Source organism: Pseudopipra pipra, chromosome 4 (genome assembly GCF_036250125.1).
Source record: "Pseudopipra pipra isolate bDixPip1 chromosome 4, bDixPip1.hap1, whole genome shotgun sequence".
Lineage (NCBI taxonomy): Eukaryota > Metazoa > Chordata > Aves > Passeriformes > Pipridae > Pseudopipra > Pseudopipra pipra.
In genome coordinates, this window is record NC_087552.1 from 39,114,541 (window position 1) to 39,136,264 (window position 21,724).

Sequence of the window (21,724 nt, forward strand, 5' to 3'; positions counted from 1 at the left end):
ACAATCCTGACTTGCTCTGGATCTTGTTATAAGCACCTGTCATATGTGATAGTGGTAGGGTCATAGCATCATCCTGAATCAGATGCGTTATGGCACTAGTAATATGAACTGGAGTATCTCACTGGAGTCCCCACAATAATAATAATAATAATAGTGAGTATGAGTCAGTTCAGGAGTGGCTAAGATTAACTCAGAGTTTCGGGGAGCCAAGAGGTGATTCATCCTTTCAAATAAAGAGAAGCTGCTAATAAACATTAATAGACATTTTCAGTTTTGTTTGCTGTGTAGCACTCACTGTAGATACTGAGGAAGCAATATGAGGAACTGAGAATGTCATACTAGCAGCTGTTTTATAATCAAGGACATGCATGTTGATTTGTCACTGCTGAGATATCAGCACTCTGTAGTGTCAAGATACAGCAACAAACTTTACTGGTTTTGCTACTGTAGCAGCTTTGTTTTTCACAGCCCTCACTGCTGTTGTTTCACACTTCAGATTTTCTGGGTTTTTCCATGAATTTCTGTATGCAAGTGCATATCAACAACAACTATGCTTAATTTATAGTATTTAAAGTGACAAATGAGTCAGATACAGGAAAGGCATTCTAATGTACATTCACTGGACATGAGAATGAATTTGTTCTCCACAGAGTAAATGTATTTGCTGTTCCAACTAACAGTAGTCTTTGCATATCTGCCAAATCATTTTAATTGGGACCTCATGCTACTCTGCCTGCTGTGACATTAAGTCACTGAACCCCCTACTGCCTTGAAGCCATCTTCACAATTCAGTGCTGAGCTGTACCCAGCTGCTGTCCCACATGCTTCTAGCTCACGGAGAACTCTCTTGCTTCAGGCAAAAAAGAGTGTGATGCTTACTTTGCTCCGCTGTCAGGCAATGTCTTTGACTTCCTTGCTGGTGTGTCCACTTGTAAGAGATTTTTTATGCTTTCTAATCGTTGCATGTGTTTGGGGTGTTTTTATCTGGTCAAAGGAAAGATACAGGTCAGAGCCAGACTCCAGAGTATCATGATAAACTCCAACTGGTATCCAGTGTGGTAGAGAGCTTTCTGTCCTCAGGAATTTTGTTCCTCCCTACACATTGTTCAAAGCCCGGTGCATCACAAACTGTCATCTTTTCCTGGCGTATTTAAAGCACATAAAACTGCTGCTTTTGCTGACTGTGCAGTGCCTCAGACAATAATGGCCACTGCTTTTCCTTTGTCCAGCCAAAATAGGTTCATTGTGTAAACTAATAACTTATCTTTCTTTTAGAAGCAGAGACAGGAGAGAAAGCACAAACAATACTTTCACTGGCCTTACTTGTTTATGTCCTTGATTTTTTAAAACTTATTTATGAATTTTTTTCCAGTATCAGGTGTTTAACTGGGCCAAGACCTATTTCACAAAAAAAGATATGACAGGCATTTTTCTTAATAAACATGCACTCTTTTTATCTGGGTCACTTAATATTTTCAATACATGGTCTCTGACTATGTTTTTTGTTCTTTTTTTTTTTTTTTATCAAGAAGAACAAAGCTCTGTAATTTTCATTGCAATTGATTCTTCTGCATTATTGGTTTCTCGCTGACTGTGTACCTGCTTTGAGACTACCATTACACAAAAAAAAGTCCAATGTTTTTCTCAGCCTTCCTATTTGTCTTTTTGAACAAAAAAAACAAACAATAGCCTTCCTATTTGCCTGTACTGAGGGGAAAACACTCAGAAATATTTTTGCAATTTGTCTTCTCTTTCAATGCTCAGATATCTCAAATTCAATATGTGCTCTGTTAAATGTTCATTAAATTCCTTCTCTCAAAAAAATGATTGGCTTAAAACCTTCAGACAGCTGTTTGGCTTGTGTCTGTATATGCCCGCATTCACAGGAAAAAATAATTTTAAAAAATACTGTAATGTACACTCCTGCTCTTAGCATTTGCTGATGTTTTACTTTCCTTAAGTGGAAAATATTGAATAGATAGTGATTTCAGAGACTGCATCTACCCCTCCTTTTTTATTTTTTTCTCTTTTCATGGCTTATAACAGCCTGGTTTATAAATGGGGTTGAGCTGACTCTGCTTGCATATTTGACCTATACCTTGTTAAAAATTTTTATTTGTTCTGATTACATTTTTTTTGTTGTTGTTGTGTGTGAATGTACTGATTTTGGCCAGGATAGAGTTAATCCTCACAGTACCTTGTATGGTGCTATGGTTTGTGTTTTTGGCCAAAACAGTGTTGATAACACAAGAATGTTCGTATTGTTGCTGAGCAGCACTTACACAGGGTCAAGGTGTTTTCTGTTTCTCACACTATCTGGCCAGTGAGGAGGCTGGGGGTGCACAAAGAGCTGGGAGGGGACAGAGCCAGGACAGATGATCCCCACGGACCAAAGGGGTAATCCATACCATAAGGTGCCATGCTCAGTATATAAAGCTGGTGGAAGAGAAGGAAAGGGGCATACCTGGAGTAATGACATTTGTCTTCCCAGTAACCATCATGCGTGATGGAACTCAGCTTTCCTGGGGATGGCTGAACACCTGCCTGCCCATGGGAAGTGGTGAATTAATACCTTGTTTTGCTTTGCACAGCTTCTGCTTTACCTATTAAACTGTCTTTGTCTCAACTCTAGAGTTTCACACTTTTGCCCTTTGATTCTCTCCCCCATCCTGCTGTCGGGGGAGTGAGCAATTGGCTGGGTGGAGCTTGACTGCCTACAGCAGGTAACCCATGACAGTAAGTTGTCTTGCTCCAAAGTTTTCTTATCCACTCTGTCCTAATGAATTTGGGAGTATTGTGCTGCATGTGAAGAGTCTTATATAAGAGAATAAGTCTGTTCTTATTATCTGTTCACAAGTGGGTACTTCTTGGTTTCAAGTGAGTAATCTTTTTGCATGAAAACATTCAGATGACTATGTATAGCTACCACACAAAATAGCACAATAGACTTATCTAAAAGACAGATGGAATTAAGTGTATATAAATATTATTTTGTTTAAAATAAATGGAAAACATTACTTTTCTGATCAGTGAAGTGATTAATATATTTTTGTGCATTATTGTTATGCATTTGTGTTGCCAGATTTATGAAATCAATAGTTTTGTCTCTTCTAGCAGCTCTTCAGAAAATAGAGTTGTATTATTGTAATAATGTGCATAACATTAGTGAATTTCTATCCCCCATAAGCATCAGGAATCCTTCTACCTTGTAAGCTGAATTACTTCGTACCAATACTTTATTTTTCTTTCTCGCACTTTCCACTTATTACATGTTACTTCAATGGCATTCAGGCAGATTAACTTTTTTTCCCATTCTGATTTGAGTACACATATGTAATACTTTTTCCCAGGTAGAACTGCTAAGTGTTATATAAATCAGATACTACCTAAAACTGTAAGTTACTCAAGAAAACTATGCAAGTTTTCCCAGGTTGAGGCATCTTTCTCCACACCTTCTTACAAAAGTTGTGTCAACTCTATTTAATTAGCATTGACGTGCTACCAACTGATGATTGTACAGGCTGTTCAGAGACCTTTGTGTTGCAATGTGGTGTTTCTTTTCATTGTGGGATGACTCTGCAGCACTGGCCTCCATCATAGCACATTAAAATTTAACCCATTCATGTTCTGGAAATAACGGGGTTTGCCAGGCACCACTACATTTCTGCGTAGGGGTAGAAGCCTTCATTTGTGGAAAGGTTTACTACTGAGCTCTCAGGCATATGGAGTCAATTGTGTTTTTCTTCTACTCTAAACAGTTGATTAATTCCTTCCAATTAAATGTACATTTCAGAGTGGGAACATTCCTGTGGCCTTGTGAAATTCAGCCAGACTTGAGGTGATTCATAATAAGACTTTCCTTTGTGGGAAACCTGAGTTAATTAACATGCTTACAGAGAAAATAATGCAGATATCCAACATCCTGAAAGACTGAACAATTTTGCTCAAATTCTTTTTATGTGGTCTATTTTTATTTATCTAATTCTTCATAAAATGATACTGCTATGTGAAAAGAATGTAAACATTATACTTCCCCTCTTTCTCTTGTATAATAAGTCCTCACATTACTCTAGTTTGGAAATTTAAAGTAGATTAGTCAGTTACTAATTATTTATTAAATAGCATAGTTGGCAGCGTAAGTTATTTTGGAAGTTTGCAGCTCTGTGTTGGCTCCCAGAATATCTTGTACTAACTCTGAGCAATTTACCTTCACTTTAAGAGCACTCAGTGGCCTCTATCTTTGCTGTCTCTCTTTTTCACACTCAGCTTTGACATGGCCTGCATCTCTGTCCTGATACTATTAGTTCAGATGCAAACAATTAGGAAGTATTTAGAATAATCCACTGAGCTGGAAGCCAATACAACAAGATGAAATCTCTAAAATAAAATTCAGATTTGAATATATGAAAGCTTCTTGAGAGTGAAACCTGTGAAGAAAGGGACACTGGACAGAAGTTGTGGAAATCCCAACATCGTGGATTTTTTTAGAACAAGCAATCTTGTCTGTAAAGAACAGTCTGTATTGAGATATGCTAGATGATCTAATCCAGCAGCTTCCATTTTTTTGGAATGGCATAGAAGGACTGGATGCAAAAGATAAGGAAAAAATTAACTTTGAAATTTTATACTATTTTTCTAATTATCTGATGTGATAATACCCAGCAACAAGGGGAACACAGGATGGTGTTAAGGTGAACTGCTAAATTAAAACTCTCTCCAAAGTTTCACCTAAATCCTTCTACTAGGATTTACTAGTCACTACGTTGTTTATATCCCTCTCAATACAAGAACACTTATAACTTTGTTAAGTAACAATATTACTCATTGTAACTTTTGTTTACCTTTTTTGAAAACTGACTTTTTCACAAGAAATTTTATTTGTGTAATATCAGATATTGGTGAATAACATTTTTGAAGTTATTGATAGAGAAAGTTAAATGAGTTTGCAAAGGACAATATTATTGTAAAGCATGTTTAAACTTGTTTTATGCCAAATTTTCTTTGCAGTTTTCCCAGTGGAAATTTTCAACACTCACATTGAAAAAGCTCCTTTTTGGTTTTTCATTTCATTTTTTCAATTCACATTTGAGATTATTTTAAAGAAGATTTGACTTCTTACAGGTAAACAGAGTACCAAATCTGTGGAAAAAAAAGTTAAATTGTTCTTTTCCTTAGTTTCACATCATGCCTGAAGAATTAGATGCATTTCAGGAAAGTGTCAATGACTTTTCCAAATTATGTTGTCTGATGCTGGGAAGCAGCACAAGGTTCACAGAAGTCCTGTAGTTAGACACTGATAAAGTAGAGAGAGTAAGGGAATCTACTTTGATATTGCTAGAAATTGTATAGAAAGCTGTGTAATAATATCTGAATAAATTCTAAATTCTTATGATGACCAAATGCATGGCATAATTTGAACATCACTGGTATATCTTGAGGGTGGTTGTAGAGTAGAAACCTGGTACAGTTTGTTTTTGTATGCTGCCACTGGCAATCCTGCGCTAGAAGCGTGTGTGTTTTGGCTGGGAAAAAGAACGGTCATCTATCATTAGGCAACAGAACTGAGCATGAGATGGGATCTTGTGCTGTGATGGAGAAATGAGATGTTCTCTTGGAAATACACTAGAAGGTCAAGAATTTTTATGTAACATCAAAGCCAAATGACTAAAGGACAGACTGTCACTTTGTAGAGGTAGCAAGATTATTCATATTTTTTTTTACAGTTGTTTTGAGGCTAGTTATCTTCTGTACATGAATCAGTTTCAGAGGGTGGGAACAGCTTTCCATGTTGATAAGGATATCTTGTTACCCTTACTTGCTTTCTTCTTACAGTGATAGTGACTGCTATCAGAGACAGGATATGGAAGTTTGACAATTCCTGTGTACTCTCTGATACATTCACTGTTTACGTAAATCAGGGAAAAATACTTTCACTCTACATTGCTTGTAGTTTTAATGGAGAAAACATCCAAAAAGACTAAATGAAAAGCCTGTGTGCCAGAAAAGTGCAGGAGAAACTGCATGCATTTCAGATATGTAATTTTTTTTAGTACCTCTTTTCACTAACTTTTTTCTTTCTTGACCCTGTAGGAGGAAGGAACACAAGAGACTTTGCTGTCTCACTTTCAGGGATTTCATAACAATTTTGATCCCTCTTTTTCTGTTTAAAAAAATCCAAACACTGTGAAACAGCTGTTGAATATTCCCATTTGTGTCTTCTGCCCGACTGTAGTCAGTTTTGGTGCTCAGGTCTGCCCTTTTTACAGTGACTGAAATTGATAGATTTTCCCAGTTTATTTGATTCCTTTCTAACAGTATAAATTAATTATCCTGCATTACATTCCATTTTTATTTATTTTTTTTTAATGTGGAAATGTATTAGGAAAGAGAACAAGATTAGGGTAATTACTATACAAAGTGTTCCCAAAAAGCCCAGCAAACAAAAGGAAGCCAAGATTGCGACAGATAAGGAATGTCATTACCAATGTGGCTCAGGGCTATTCTGACTTGTGGCCATAAACGAAGGAAGTAATTTTCCTCCTGGATCCTTTTTAAATATAGGAACAAAATAAAAGTCTGACGAATGTAGGTATGGTGCTTGGGAGATACTGAAAGGTCATATAGATGTCTGGGCAATAGGATGGAGGTGCATGTATATGAATTCATAACTCCTAACTGTTAAATTTCTTAGGAATTTACCACTAATACACCCACATCTGTGATGATATTACGTAACTTCTTAACAGCACTTCCTTTCTTAACAGTCAAATAATGTGGTAGGATGTCCCTATTCTTATGCTCTGAACAGTCTGTTCATAGAAGTGCTTAGAAACTCCTCAATTCTGTTTCCATTATGTCAGCTACAAGAAGTTCTAAAGTTTCTAAAGCAGAAGCTTTAGGCATTTTAATAATTAACTGGAGAACTGTCAGGGTTGACTAAAAATCCCAAACCAATACCATGTATATGAAACAAATTAACCCCACTGAGACAATAAATAAATTAAAAAAAATGTCCAGAACATTATCTTTTTCTTTAGTACAGATCAATAGCATATACGTTTATCTCTGCATTCACATTTTATGTTTATCTCTATGAGTGTTTTTTTCTATGATTAGTAGTTTTAACCAGCTTTTATTTACAACTAAACTAACACTACTTTCACTGCTTTCTCATGAAATTTTGTTAACATTCATGTTTGTATATTATACACATGCTCTTTACTCTCTCTATAGATATGTTACTTAGAAATACTCTTTTGATGGTAAATTTTAGTTACGTATCTTGCTGTTGGGTTTTTGACTCAACTACATTTTCCGGTTATATTTCATTTCACAGTTAATACTTGCAAATTCAAGTTGGTATCATGTTAAGCAAAAAAATATAGTTTGTTGCTTATCTGGCCATCTCATTTCCCAGTTGCATATTTCCTGCAGTTCGCTGATTTTTTCTGAATTTTTTAAAAAAAGATATTTACATGTAAATACTCTTCTATTACTACTTCTTCTGCATTTGAATTAATTATTTCCCAAATCTTTGTTTGTACTAAGCCCTGAGGGCAAACCAAGTGCTTTCGTTTTAAATTCAGACAAGCAGCTTCCAGAACAAACAGAAATGAAGTTTTGGTGAGATAAACAGAGTTTGCACATTACAGGAACTCTTCCTTCAAAATTCAATCTGCAAATCAAAGTTCTTAGAATATGAAATTTCAACACAGAGTGAAATAGTCTTCTGTGTGGTAGCTGAGAAGGGGGTCATGTTGGTGGTAATCTTGCAGGTTGTTTCATTTCTTAGTGTTTCCCAGAGAAAGTATTTTGTTTCTCTCCACTAAATGCTCACTAGGTGCAAAGTGCAGCTCTGATTTGTGTAAAAAGGACACATAAATTGGTTAAAGAGTCAGAAACAAACCCAAAAGTTTGTTTCAGTGGTCCATAGCCATCAAGTGCCCATATGAATTTTACCATACAAAATGCTATCTCCATTAAGGAAAATTGTAAAAGACTTCATGAAGATAGGACTTAATCTTTAATGTTTCCCTGTTTCAGGTGCTCTACTGTAAATTTTAGTCATTCATTTCTGCACAATCAAGCATAGAAAATAAAGAATATGCTTCATTCATGTGAGAAGGGGAACTGTAGTAAAACATAACAAAGCAGTGCAGAATGCAATTCCAAAACTGGGCTTTCTACAATCTATTTAATTTTGCCTAAATTTCTCTCTGTCATTATCCCCAGTAGGATTATGGATAGGGCAGAGAAAAATTATGAAGTAATTAGCATTCCAGAAATCATAGAGTGGACTCTGGAAAAAAGCATGCAAGCAAATTAAATAATGCATATTTCATTTCATTTGCGGTTAGAAATTACATTGAGCAGTATGTGAACAAAAGCTTGCAATTTACAATTTTTGTCTCAAGGGAAGCAAAATATTTAAGTTGAAGCAGTTAATTTTAAAAATTAAACTTAGTTAACTCTAGGCTGCTTTTCCTAGTAGAGGCTCACCTACAAAACCCATGTTCAGCAAAAACTGTGTTTCCAAAAAAGAGGTTCTTGGTGTTTTCTCGGGAAGAGAAAGACTTCTGTTTTTGCTGTGGTATTAGCCATATAAATGTTTAGAGGCTATGTCAAAACAAGAGCTGAGTAAGAGATGAAACCAGAAAACAGTGTGAAATGTTTCTATTGTAACTTTTAATGTTATTTGGAATTTCAGTTTTATTTATTATGACCTCCATTTTTCACTTTTTGTTTTCTAGTTTGATTTTTAAATCCCTTTGCCAGAAGCTGCTGGGTACTGTTAGCTTCTGAAAGTTCCTCTTCTTCAGTAAGGGCATGTTGAGAAAGAGGTTTATTATCAATGTCAGTAGTTTGATAGATCCAAGACAGAGTAAGAGGTTCCAACAAGTTTCTGGATGAAAGAGGCACTTAAGTGTGCTTTAGAAAAAAACTAGGAGAAGAGGTTCAGAATTACCTGCTCCTTGTAAATATTAACCATTTTTCTTGTTTTAGTTCTGACTTTGTCTGAGAAGAACTTGTTGGGCAAAGACAAAGAGAGGCTGCCACTGCCTGTGAACAATGTAGTACTTCATAATTTTTCCCTGGTTTTCCATAGGCACTCTATAAAGGTTGTGTCTGCAAACCTTATAACAGAAAGTCAGGACTTATAATTAATATAATTTTTCTGAAACACTTTTTAACTTAAATTAGGGCTACTGATTTTACACTCTACTATTTCTTCTGAGAATAAACTTCACATAGAAATGTCTTAGAAAGTAAGAATTTCACAAGGCATTTTACTTGCAATGTGTTTCTCCATCTTCTCTTTATATTTGATTCATACACCTTTCATATTCTTCTGTAGCATTGGCTGGTGCAAGGTTTCCAGTGAGAGGGAAGACATTCATATTTATTAAAAATGGTTTCATAGAGTACCAGAAATAGCAAATTGTTTGGAAACTAGTGATATATGTAATCCTATGATGCAAAACATATAAGTGCAGAGAAATGAAAGATTTATTTTTTTTTAATAACAAACTAGCAGCAGACAGCTAAAAGGAGGAGAAAAAAACTGGAGCTAAAAGAGAGAAAATTATAAATGTTCAAATTAATTCCTTCAAAATTTCAGCAGCTCTAAATTGACAAGTATACTGTATAGTTTGGAAATGAAGTGTTTAATTAATCCAGTAGGCTTTTCTTTTCTATGAAAGAAAAGAAAACATGCAAACCTGGTCATGCACTTATAAACATCTTCCTGCATGATCAGGATGTGGGTTTGCTAGTCAGCCTTGCACCTCTGTGATTTCACACCAGTGCTGATGTTAGTGCTCTCTAGTGATATGAACTGGCTCAATCTTCTGAAAGTTGTCACACATATTGTGAGGTACAAAGATTGTTGGATTACTGTGGCACCTTGTCAGCAGTTAACTTGTTTACAGGAACAACTCATTGGGAAAGCCTGTAACAGGACCAAATGGGATGAATGTCTGGCAGAGAAGGAACAGAGGCAGCACGGGTATAGGCAGTTTCTTGATTGCACTTTCTGTTCCCTTTAAACCTGTCATCCTAAATTTCTGTACTATCTTTGTATTTAAGCATGTCCTCCAAAGCTGTTGCTTTTCAATAAGCTTACTTTCATCACTTTTTTTTAATGCAAGAAAAAGAAGGTGGTATACTTTTTTCCATTTTTTGTCATGGGCCTTGTGTAGTAGAAGTGATTATATGTAAGTTGGAAAAAGACCCAAACCATCAAGCACATTATAAAATATGTTTCTTTTTGAAAAATCTTACAAATTACAGCATCTGTGGTACAGGTCACATGTTTATTTCTACATATTGCCACAAATGATAGCAGAAACATTGTAATTCAGCCTTTTTATGGAACATCATCCATAATAATACAATGTGACCTTCAAAAACCTGTCTGGCTACTTCAAGTGTTTACAACAGAGTAGGGAAGGTGTGGTGTGCTGTTACGTAGAGGTTTTTAAATATTAATAGAAAGAAATTATCTTTCAACTCTTTACCCAATCAATTTCTTTCCTTCTAAAATATATTGTATATTGAAGGCTTATCCATTTGCAGTTTAGTATGATAAATGTATGACAACTAGTGTTCATGAGAAAATAGAAATCATATTTGAGTACCAGTTACTAGTTAAAAAATAAAATTGCTACCCCTGCACAATAGAGTAGTTGCAGCACTTAGTTATGCAGGGTCAAGGTGAGTTTCAGTTCCAAGAAGGATTCTTGAGAACAAACAATATGAGTTAAGGCCAGAAATACTGGAAATGCTTTCTGTGGTGAAACAGCACACATTAGCTTTGAAACAGAATATTTTGCTCTGAGGTCCCCAGCTTTCCTGCAAAGGAAATAATGTTGGTAACTGCATCTAATATTCCTAGTCTGGAACAGATCAAATAAATTCAGGATTGCATTTATCACTGACACTAAAATTTTCATATGAAACATTTTTTATCTTTTGGATAAAATTAAACTTCTGTTTTTCCCCTTACTGCTAAGAAAGTATTAAAAGCATTTTCAACATGAGGATAGCGCAGACAAAAATATTTTCTTACAAATAGGGGATTACAGGGAAATCAGAGGTATGAGAATATTTTACTAATTTAGAATTTGATGTTTTTATGTGAGGAATCCTGCCTTACTAAAGTAATCACATTTAATTTCTTCACTGAAATGGTTGTTAAGCACTAGAACAGGCTGCCTAGGAAAGTGGTGAAATCACAACCCCTGGAAGTGTTCAAATAACATGTGGATGTGTCACCTGAGGACATAGTTTAATGGTGAACATGGTGGTGGTGCTGGGTTAACATTGGACTTGATGATCTTGATGGTCCTTCCAACCTTAATGATTCTATGATTCTATAATTTGCCTTCCATCTTGAAGATTGTCTGCTTTTGCAAAGCCAAATATTACTATATCTCAGTAAACACTGCAGCAAAGACCTATGAGTTTAAGTACCCTCCTTAGCCTTTCAATCCATTTTGCCAACTTGCTTTCCAAGCTTGGAAATGTGGGGTTTTTTGCCATGATTTGTTGTATAATTAGGAGCAGCGAGGGATGCACTTGCTGCATACTCCAGATCAGCTAATTAATTCTTGCTGACACATAATCCCAGAAAGGGTGGGAGGAAAGCAGGTGCAGTAAACACCCCAGACCTCCTCCTTGGCAGAGTTGATGTTGGAATGATGTAAAAGCATTCATATAATTCTTTTCCATCCCAATCTGTCATGTCTGGGGTTTCCTTAAAGTAACAGCATACCATGGCCCAGGAAACCTTTGATGTGTTAGATAGCTCCTCTTCACAGCCAATTTCAGGCCAGTTTAAGAAAAAAAACCTCTTTTTCTCGATTAAATTAGATGTTTTATTTTTGTCCATCAAAGGTAACTCAGAAACAATGAAGATATTGTGTGAGGTGCCCTCATGTTGCCAGCAGCACTGGGGTTTTTTTCTACTATAAACAGATATTTCCCTTCCTTCATCAGATTGTGCGCATGGAAGCAGAGCTTTGCTGTTTCAGGCAGTGGCCAGCTTCCCAACTGGTTTCAGGTTTCTGTGTATTTTTTTTTCTTCCTATTACACTACAATTAACACTGCTGTTATCAATTACTTGTTACAAGATAAAATCCCGAAGCCCATTCTTCTGTGTATAATTTTTAAACCTCTGGATCTGGCATGGGAAGTAGAACTTTACAGCCACACCCAGTGATTTCAAGAGAAACCAAAAACTACGCATCCATAAAGTAATTTTGACCTTCTTTTACGTCTGACCCGAAACCTAGAACGATTTCTTTTTAGGAAGGAAATTCCTAGCTGTACACTCTACAATGGGTCTTTATGCCATTTTGCCACCATCTGATATAAACTATTAGTCAACAAATTAGAGTTCAGCCTGGTTGTGGGGTTTTATGGTGGTCTGAAAATGACTAGTTCCAGGAGCGCCATAATATGGCCCATATAGAGGGGCTTAAAAAAGTAATGTGCACAACCCCAGAACAGGCAAGGTTGGAAGAGACATTGAAAAATCATCTAGTCCAACTTTTAATGGGAAATGGATCATAGATGAGAGTGTTTAGATGACCTAAAACATCATAGATGACCTAAAGCAGAGAGGCAGCTCTCTGTCCCAGAAGAGATGCCTCTGACAAGGCTTTCCTGCAACTTGTGTGGATTCTTGTCTGCCTCCTTACCTTTCATTCTCTTGACTGGAACTGGTTCATGTTCTTCCCTCATAGGAATTTTGACACTTCACCTCTCAGGCTGTGTACTCGTCTCCAGCCAGTGGGTGACAAGTTCCTCTTCAAGTTCTTCTCTGTTTAGTCATCTGATGAATGTGTTTCACCGGAAGTCAAGCAAAACTTACACAATACAAGTCGGATTCTAGATAGTGGAGAAACACTGATTCTGTATCCTCTAAGGTGACCTTAGGCTCCACAGATTCACTTCCTTAATCTCCACTTTTATTTCTCCTTCTCATCCTTGACCATCAGACACCCTACCTCAAAGTGTAAAGAGGTAAAGTTGTAGGTGTGGAAAGGTCAAATATGAAAAATAATGCAATTTCGTTTCAGCCTGGCACTAACAGAACATGAAATTAAAAACAATGCTTTACTAGATAAGGAAGAACTGATTGCTTGTAGAGAGGCCCCAGTCCTCAACTATCAAATGTTCTATCTGAACTCACATCATTTAGAACAGGAAACTCAGAAAAATCTGTTTCCTTCAGATCATGTTGATGTAATGGTATATAAAGTAATTAATATTCTGGATTTCAAACTGGCCTACTGGAATCCTTCAAGGGAAAACAAGACAAAAAAGCAAACAAAACATTTCCTTTCTTTTCCAGAGAAAGATAAATAGGAACTGCTAAGCAAGCTCTGACTAGCTTTGAAATCTCTTATGAAATTGGATTGTATTATACCACCTAAAGAGGATGCCAGAGTCATCAAATTGTTAAGAGTTGATTGTTCCACTAACTAAACCTGTTTAGGAGGAAAAAAGTAACTGTTGATGACCAGAGACTCTTTTAATCCAGAACTGAAATGCGGTTATCGAGCTAAAAGCTGATGATTTAAAAAGTCTAACCATTTTCTAGACATTAAAGGAAGCAAAGCAAATCAACTCCCAAAATGTTTATTGCTTGAACCATTTAGTTAGGAACCAACTCTCAGAAGCATAAAATTTGCAGAAAATAGTGGAACAGATTTCTGAATGGTGGAGACCAATTATTTCGGTATTGAATCCAATTTTAGCTTAAAAAGCTAACAAATGCGTTTGAAATTTATTACTCTTTCACCTGTCCTTTCCCTAATTCAATTAAGTAGATGGAGAGAAAGAGCGAGAGAATGTGCTTTCTCTCTCCACACAGAGGTGGCTATCGATATGCAGCAGGCTGAAGTCGGTGGTGCTTGTGACAAATTCATAAAATTTGTTCTTTTTGTATATCTACCAACCTCTGCTATCAGAGAAGATATAGTATCCTGGTGGATTTTAAAGCTTTCTTTTAATCAAAATTGTGATGTAAGGCAAGAGGTTTGCCATTTACCAGCTTCAAGTTTTTGCCCTTTCTTTGGCCACCAAGTAAGAGGGTGGTGCAGGATGTAAAAAAATACACTGATCTCCGCTGAATTTAATGAGTACAGTTTGAAAACTAATTTTATACAAATTTATCACTCCATTTCATTTTTTGATATATGAGTAGAGTTATGTATCCAACAAGAGATATGCAAACCCCTCAAATGCTGCCAAAGAATACAAGTTATACAAGCGGGCATGTCACAGGCTGACTTAGTGACTCAAGTTTTGGCAGCTGCCCTATAAACAAAGCTACTGAATTGGTTTGAATCTGTCTAGTTGTAGAACTTTTTATGCAACTGTCTTTCAAAGATATGCTTTAATGAATTACTAGAGAGTGAAAATTTGATCAAAACGCATGAATTACTAATGAGTTGAAAAATTAGGTTTTAGAAGTCCTATTATAATACTTGTATTTCAGTCTCTGGGTTTTAATCAGACATGAATAGCTGCTAAATCTGAAACAAAGATTTGCAAATCAAAATGCATTTGCTTTCTGTATTACTGTAATTTACATTTCGGCTTTGGGAGTCAGACTGCAGCTCCTGTGTCAAATACCACTGTCAAAGCTTCTGATCATCCACAAATCTAATTTTGAATATCAGGCAAATATTGAGGATCCCGTAGTCTAAGTTGCTTTACAGGTGATTAGATGCCTATTCATATATTCTAAATGCTTTAAATATACAAAACCTACCAGAATACACGGAAGAAAAAAGTAAAGTAAATAGAAACAAATAACAATGATTTTGCAGGTCAGATCTTTCCTCAAAGTTGTAATATTATAGAGGTAGCCAAGTTCCAAGACAGGATGGTCATGCTGCTTATTAGCAGTTATTTGCCTGTTTACAGAGATGTAAACAGTGACAGCTCTTTCTCTCTCTTTTTGTTTCTTCTGGAATGTTGTTTGACTTTTAGAACTGAGGACTTGATCACCTCTGCCTGCAGAGGAGTGAAAGAGTATTTTTGGTCAATTTGGTTTAACATTAGCATTTTGTGGTGGTTTGAATTTTGTTTTCCCCCAGAGGCTGGCTAAGAAAAGTGGTAGACCCCAAGGGGTGGAAACCCCTGGAAGTTTTGAAGTTCTTCCCAATGGGCGCTCCTGCAAAAATGTCAACATACCAACAAGCACCGGAAGAGACGGAGTTGTAGTTTTGTTGTAGAGGGAGTGGTGGCCATGTTGTAGAGCCACGAGGAAGGGATTGTGAGCCCCTTGGGCCCTCTGGGGCCCCCCCAACCCCTGGCTGGGGAGGGACTGCAAAGACCTGGAACAGTGCTAGACTGGACTAAGTGTCTGTAGTTAAGCCGGGAGATGTTTTCTCCATGGGCACAGAGCAGCAGCCAGCACTGACCAGAGAAACGGTGGCAGAGAGCCAGGACAGATAAGACCTGAACCAGAGGAGCAGCAGAAACAACATGCATGCATTTTCAAATACTGCTTTGCATGCAGATGTTTCCTCAAAATCACGAATGTTTCAGTGCTAAAGTTTCATTTAATTTGAGAACAAAAATGCTTTGTTGTAATTGCAGCACCAAGGCTTGAAATTTCCAGAAATGAAGCACATTTAGTTTATTTAAATGACTATGATTGCTTAAGCTATTGCTAATTGAAAACGCTATTAACAAAGTCTAAGATGGGTTTAGTCCCTATGTCTGTTAAACAGATCTGCCACACAGATCTTTGTTGGTACCCTGTAGTATTTTAATTTTTGCTACCAATGTGTTTTCATGGTCAAATGTTTTAAGAAACTCTCATTTTGAATTTCATTTCAGTGCGTAGAGTGATTACTGGACCATTTTTCGTCCTTAAGCTGTATAAATAATTATTTTTCCAAAAGTATGGTACAATGAAAAATTGAGGGGAAATTAATGGCCAGTAGCAACCTTACTATTCATACCATTATTTATACAGACTCTGTCATTCATAGAAATGAACCTTACTGTTTCAACCACAGAGTTTGCACCATGTGTGTGTCATAGACAAATATCTGTACTGCAAGATATGGCTACTTGTCTTCAGTTCAGTCGAGGAGTACAAGCTTTATACTTTATGGAAACCTTTTGTTCTATGTTTGAGATTTTTTTTGGGGGAGTGGTTTGGTTTTGTGGTTTGTTTTGGTTTTTTTTTTTTTTGAATGGTTGACATATTAAACAAAATGGGAAATGACAAGTAATAATGAGGCTACTCAGATGATATATTTTATAGTTTTCCAAGGAACACAGTCACAGAGGTGATAATGTTTTTTGTTTTGGCCACATTGTAGCACAGTTGTTCTTTTTTAAGTAGAACCCACTGTTATATTCGGTGGATGGTTCTGTTCAATAAATGTAATAGCAATGTATGTTCTTTTATGCTTTTTCTTGTCATTATTATTTGGATGGGTAGCTTTCAAAGAAAAGCTGGGTTTTCTTTGAGTTTTGGGGTTGTTGTTTAATTTTGTTTTCCCCTTCTACAAGTAAAACTTAATAATGCTAGCAGTTTAAACAAGAGAAGGAAAACAGATATGAAAAAAAGTAAATTTATTCTTCCACAGAGATGGACTAAATGATCTTAAATGTCTTTTCAAACCTAAGTGATTCTATGATTCTAAAGGCTCGGTCCTGAAATATCTGGGAAGTGTCCAGTGTGTAGCATCGCAAACATTTCAGTGATTGTGATTATCTATAATAATATATAAAATAACATATGAGAAATTATAACAGATAAGACAATAGATTTATCTCAGCAGGTGGAATTTTAGGGATACGTAATATGTCAAAGATTATACATCAGCTCATGTATGAGTGTTTAAATTAAAGAGTAAATCTAATTTTGGTATATTTTAGAAACTGAGAAGAAAAATGAAATTGCAAATTAGACTTACACTAGGTAAAACCTGCTAGTTTATACAGATTTAAGCATATTCCATGAACTTCAGATACCAGATTTGGGAGTTAAACTGAGAAATAATGCTTTACAATTTTGTAAAAGTTACTATCTTCAGGCACATGCATAAATAGTGAATGTTGCTCTAGAACAAATGATAATTTTTTTTGTATGTGTGGTCTGTGAGTGTGTGGATATATAGATACATATATGTGAAGATATGTATATGTGTATATATATAGATAGATAGGCAAAAGAATGCTATCTGCATTTTCCCTAGCCTTACATTAATACATGCCAAGTATAGTAACTCACTTAAATCAAGACTACAGCAGTAGTTTTGATAAGTGTCAGCTAATTTGTAAGCATTGCTGAGGGCAGTGTATTTACAAATGCACAGAAAGATAAAAGCTCCGTAAAAGAACACTATATCTTTTTGAAGTGAAATTGCCAGGATTTTGTATAAGGAAGCTTATTCATTTTTGTAAGAACTGTTCCAGAATAAGTAGCAGAGAATTCAATATTCTCTGCCCATCTCTGGGTCTTTCTTGAGAACTGCACTGTTCATATGTATTTGAAGTTAACTGCTTGTAGTGTTAATTGCAGAAAGAAGTCTTCAAGGTAAAATGCTGTTCAAAATTCTGAAGTGTTAGTCATTTATGTAAATAGAAATGGCTAGATGAGCTAAAATAAAACTATTTTTTCTGAGAAGCTTTACATTCCTGTGTTCCAGAAATATCTGTATTTCTTTTCTTCTTTGGATTTTGTTTGCAGCTGTGAGAAAGTGCACTAAAAGTTGTCTTTGTGTTTTCTTTTTTTTTTTTTCTGAAAGCAAGCAGAAGTGTGCTTTTTCTCATGTCCTATAGTAAAGAGTTCAAAGCTGTGTAACTGAGAGCCTGATTTCCTATTCTTCTTTCTTGACTTTCTCCAGATTGCGGCTGCTGAGGAAAGGTCTCATTGTGGAGACAAAAATGCTACTGAGATACCTTGAGCCACTTCTGTGACATGGAGCATCATGGGAACTAATAAACTGGCCTTAGAGTTTGCCTGAAATCAGTGATGTCTTATGTGAATATGTCCTCAGTGACTGATGAAGAGGCACAACTGTGTTTTGGTGTAGCTGGAGTGTAGTTCACTGCTGAAATGTTTGTGTTTAAGGTAGTCCAGGGGAAAGATGCAGAGGAGTGGCCAGGGTGACATATAAGGGAATAGACAGATCTTTTGCATTCTTCTTGGATGTCACTACAATAAATCTCTGCTTCATGATGCTAAATCTAGAGCCTTCAACCATCCAGAATTCTGGGACCAGATGTCAGACCTGTCACCAGGTAATCATCAAGTCCTGTGTAGCTTCTTTTCTGTGTGAAAGCAGGAGGGCTAGGAACCCTCTGATGAAAGTGAAAGTTGAAAAAGCACGACTCTTGTAGCAAGAAATCAATTCCACCTCTGCAGTAGTAATAATCTCTGTAAGATTTGCCCAGCAAGTGCCAGCAGTGAATTAGCACAGAGTTTGTGAAAAATTAAAAGGAGCTGTATATATAACTGTTGCAAATGCTTCACTGCTGAATGATTGCTTGAAATAGATTGATTTTTTTCATTAAGGTTAATTTTTATTGTGAAGATCCTGATTTTATCTTCTGAGTCCCTGAGAATACTGTGTTAGACTGTCTCTATACAAGTCAAAAAACATTGAGGTTTAAATTTGGGTCACAGTTCATAGTAATGGTTTTCCACTTAAAGAGTGGGGTTAATTTACTTATTTTAAATATGTTTCAGGTTTAGCCTCTTTTCCTCTTATATGTTTTTACCTGACCTGTTCTCTTCCTGTTTACTGTCCCCTTCAGAGTAAGAACAAACTCTTATTTACTGTCTCTCTCAGCTAGAATTTAAAATTTGACCTGACATTAAGCTATTCCTTTCTGTACTGGAGGGGAAAAAAAAATCCAAGTCATATGGTACTATCCTTCACTTTCATTGAACCATCTGGATTCAGCTCTATTCTGGAGCTGAAAACTGTCAACGTCTCTTGATGCAAAGCAAATAGACTTAGCTAAAAGGGAAGTTCAAGCTGGAGCATCAGCGTGTAGAAAGTTTAGAGGAGTTCAACACTGGAGGAAGGAAATTATTATCTGTCAGACGAGTCTCATCCTGCCCAAAAGCCATAGCATTAAGCATCTAATGCTGTTTCTTTAAAGATTAGTCTCATATTCAAGATTTCAGAGTAAATCAGATTTTGGGTTTATTAAAGTTTACTTTTGATTTACTGTTTGCAAAGCTTATGTCCCAAACAAGAGGAAAGTCTAGTCTCTTATATCAGGACTTCCTTAATTTAAAGAAACTACAAGGACTTGTTACTGCATGGCTCACCCCCTCAATAATAAAATTAATACCCATATGATTTTATGATACTCATAATACAAATTAGTTCCATGTCCTTCTGAAGTCTACATAATGTAATTTATTATCTACATAATTATGTTGATGATTGTAGTTATTTACCTTCTAAATGCCTTGAATCAAGGCATTAAACAAAGAAATAAAGTAAAACTATCATGTAACAAAGCATTTGAAATGCCTTATGATTTGGACTTTTGTGTAGGATCATAAGCACTGAAAAGATGGAGTTCACTAGTCATATTTATCCTTTACCCTTAAAAAAATCTTAGTTGAAACTGTAAGGACCCACTGAAAAGTAAACTCGTGTCACATGGGATTGAGTATTCATTCCAAATAATGATCATTATTTGAGTCTAGAATATTACTTGTTATTTTATGTTCTTGGCAATTATTGTATCTCATTTAAAATATTTATTTTTCCTTTTGGCTGTATTTTCCCTACAAAACTGGAACAGTTATTCTAAAAATTATGGTCTCCCAGGCAAAATAAATTCAGTCTTGGAATTATGTCAAGACTTTTAACTTAAGATGAAGTTTAAAAACTATTTTTGTGCAAAAATGAAACTCACTTTCTCCCTTTAACTCATCTTTCTACGTACTGCTTCTCTGGGTGTTTCTCTCTGTAAATCAAACATATGCTCTTTTTCTTTCTTACTGGAAGACTTCCAAAGGTTGAGGGGAAGTCTTACAGGAAACCCTTCCAAAACATATGTAGGACTTGTTCTTCCTGTGCAGATAAAACCCTCAGATGTGTTTAAATGCAGACTAACTGAAACTGGAAAGCTGTAATATTTGGTTTGGGGCACTTTTTAATTAAAAGGTAGAAATTTGATGGCTAGTTTTCTCCGTTATAATTTGTGCCAAGGGTTTTGCTTCATTGTATGTGTTTCTTTCAGTGAGTTCCAGATGTGCTAAAAATTTGAGATTTATTTTAGTTTAAATGTTTATTTGATCAAATGAGCATGTATTGCATTCTGAGACTTCCTTATCAGATTATCAGATGGAAATCAGTGCAGTATGTGCCTTTCATGAAGTTTTCTGTATGGCTTTGATTTGAAAACATCTGTCTTTTGAGCTACAAAATTAAACCAGAAGAAAAGACCCATACATACAAAAGGTTGTGACTTAAATTGTTTCCCAGATACTGGCTTAGATTTTCCAGGTGTCCTGGAGTCAAATTGTATATTTTATGAATCTGATATTTTCTTGTGTGACTATTGATATACCACATAAATGGAATCCACTCTTAGAATACTGATGATTCATAGAATTAGAATTTTGTACAAGTGCATTATCACAAGTTAATTGTGCAATGTCTAAAGTGATTAGCTCTAATTAACTTTACATATCTTTCTGTTTTTGATTCTCCCAGGGAGCATATATTGGACTTCTAGCCTCTTATTATTAACATTCTTAAATTACGTATGCTTTCATGGATCCCTTGGGAAAGTCAACCCACCCTATTTAACAGATATTTCTTTTGGGGCAGCAAGGAGCAGAGATGAACAGAAGCAGTCAAGACAGCAATGTATCATCAACGATATTCCCATCATTATTTGAGGTGTGTTACTAAGAGAAGCTGCTGAGTTACTCTCCTAGCCTGGTGTTTGCTCATTACATGTTTTGAATATAGTATCACTATTATTAAGCCTTCACTTGTTTATAAACTATCTTGAAATACTGCTTAACAAGGAGACATACAGAGGTAGATAATTATTAGCATTAGGACCTAACTAACACATGCTGAGTTCAAGTTTACATCACATCTTTTACACTAGTCTGCCCCGTATTAGAAATGCTCTCATTTTATTGAGACAAAAGTAGAAAATTAATACTATCAAATCAGATAGTATTTTCCAGTCCAGATGGATATGCAGATGCTGCCAGGGATGTTAAAAGTGTGGCTAGCATCATGTGTGCATTCAAAATGGGCTTTAAAAATAGTGCTAACATAGCCAAAAAAATGGGAGAATGAGTAATTCAAAGTATGAGTGTCTGTTTCTTTTCTTCTCCCCCCCAACTTCACAGAAGGTAAGTGCTAGTATTTCCACTATTTCAGATACAATGCTGAAAAAAAAATCTGTGAAATTAAAGTCTGTACTCCTAAGAAGGGTAAATTTTAACTTTTTCTAGCTTTCTCAGGAGCTATTAAATCTTTTTAGGTCATCACCTAATTAAATGACCATGTAAAAAATTATTTTTGTCAGGCATGTAACCCATGGAGTACTTAGGTTTGTTGGATAAATGTAGCTGGGGATTGACCTGGATTCAGGAGGTCCAGTAGTGCTCAGGAGGTAGGAAGCTCAATTTTTATTTTCATTGCCACTATATGACATGCTGCATCTCAGAATATGTATTGTGAAACCAAAACAGAC

General features: G+C 35.9%; 1 long non-coding RNA gene across 1 annotated transcript in view; it reads left to right on the forward strand.

Annotated features, from left to right (window-relative positions):
• Positions 1-21,455, forward strand: part of LOC135413194 (uncharacterized) — a 44,726-nt gene extending 23,271 nt beyond the window's left edge. Inside the window, exon 6 of the long non-coding RNA XR_010430125.1 lies at positions 17,884-21,455. This is a non-coding gene — a long non-coding RNA (uncharacterized LOC135413194). The remainder of the gene's footprint in view (positions 1-17,883) is intronic.
• The last annotated feature ends 269 nt before the right edge of the window (positions 21,456-21,724 follow it).